This window comes from Trachymyrmex septentrionalis, unplaced genomic scaffold (genome assembly GCF_001594115.1).
Source record: "Trachymyrmex septentrionalis isolate Tsep2-gDNA-1 unplaced genomic scaffold, Tsep1.0 scaffold123, whole genome shotgun sequence".
NCBI classification, from domain to species: domain Eukaryota; kingdom Metazoa; phylum Arthropoda; class Insecta; order Hymenoptera; family Formicidae; genus Trachymyrmex; species Trachymyrmex septentrionalis.
Window position 1 is genome coordinate 249,849 of NW_017304363.1, and position 2,037 is coordinate 251,885.

The following is a 2,037-nucleotide window of genomic DNA, read 5'->3' on the forward strand; positions in this document are numbered from 1 at the left end:
ACGCTGCATCAACGAAATTCAGCCACATTTATGCAAAATGGTCATGGAAAATTTCGACAAACGAGTGCGTATGTGCATGCAAAGCCGTGGAGGCCATTTGCCCGATGTGTTATTCCACAAATAACCCTATCCTATGTACTTTATGATTCAGTAAAAAAATAACAATCAAAAGACTAAAAACTGTGTTTTCTATTTAATTCAAATCTTGCGTTAATTTTGGGACACCCTTTATAATATGTGTGTCGATAATACACATCGGAAAGATTGTACATAAATATTATATCATGGAAAAGATATTTAATAACATAATATACGCATCTATGTATAGATTACGTTATTATCTGTGTTCGTATGTATCTAAGATGTTTGTGCGTGTATTATTCTTTTCTGAACGTTTGAAACTCATGTAACTCAAGATATTGTGACATTTCTCGATAATTAAAAAATTTTTTTACTGCGCAAATTTATATGCATTGACATTGTATAATCGAAAATTTACGTAGTATCAAATTCAACGATTTAACGCAAGGAAATTAATGTTGATAATGTTTTATTGATGTTACGATAACATTATCGATAAAATAACATTTTCATGCAATTTGTGTAACGGCGGTTTTATCCGGGATTTTCGTGTACCCAATTTTATTAATTGCATACGGTTATTAGCACGAGTTAGCGTCTCGTGCGTACAATCCCTGTTTCATGTATTAACTTTTTTCCCCCTGTCATGCTTTCGTTATGTTTATTCGTTGAGTAAGACCCTTTTAATTAAATTGATATCACTATGTGCCCTAAGACTATATGTACATATATAAATGAAAATGTTTAAAATGTTGCATGATTAATTATTATAATATCGATAAATATCTGCGAGCAATGCGAGCATAACCATATCAGCATATCCTCTCTGATACATCTATTCTTTATAGTAATTTCATTTTGTATTCTATTTTGTTTTTAACAAATTATAATACTATTATTATAAATGAAAATAATTAGTAAACACGTTTTGTCGATAAATCCATACACTTATACGTATGTAAAAGCGTGAATTATTATGAAAACGATGATATAATACTCGTATATTGCGCAAACGACGCATTTATCTTTTTTGTTATTACACTCAATTTTTCCTCCGTGCCGGGGATCATGAAGCTCTATCCGTAACGTGATTTTCGGAGGCGACACGAATATCGAAGTAAACTAATACTTGTCCACGACGCTACGTCCGGTCTCGTTAATTAAGCCGTGCAGAGGTTACAATGACGTATCGGAGATATGCAGCGTTTGAACTTTGATGAGAACGATGTCCGTATAGGGGTGGTTAATGCGGTGACACGCACTGGGACACCCCAGGAGGGAGTGGCCGAGCCCAGCCATCCTGGTCACTGCTCAGTCGATAATTACTTACCCCCGGCTTAATGCGGGGAGCTCATCAAACTGTGTGTGAAATATCGTTTTCGCGCGCGTATATGCCGTGTCGCCGACGTAACGATGAGATACATATTACTAGGCTCGCAACCAAAATGCATCCATGCTCTTACGTCCGATATTAACTTAAATCGTTGATATCGAAAGCATTGTACGTATTACGGGTAAAACTTTGCGTAACCGTAAACCCTTCCAACATACCTTTTTTATGTTTTGTCTTTATTAAGAAGATATTTGATATCTTTTACGTGATGCATTTATATTATTTCAGTTCAATGCAGTATCCTCATTTAATTATCTGTAATTTTTGTTTTAGATATCGCTTCGCAACCTCTTGTCGTGACTTCTTCTGATATGTGAGTATTTTTTACAAATAAATACTTTTTACAATTACGCAAAATTGTCACATTGTCTTACATAAGATCGCACTGTTAAAAATAATACTATCGAGAAAAAGAAATAAATATGGAGAACACCGCAAAATCATAACAATATAAATTAATCGATCAATCATTACCTATAATAGTTTAACTTTAAATATTACTTATACACTGAAAAAAAAAAAAAAAAGATTGGTTACTGCAACAATTTAGGTAGTAAAATATG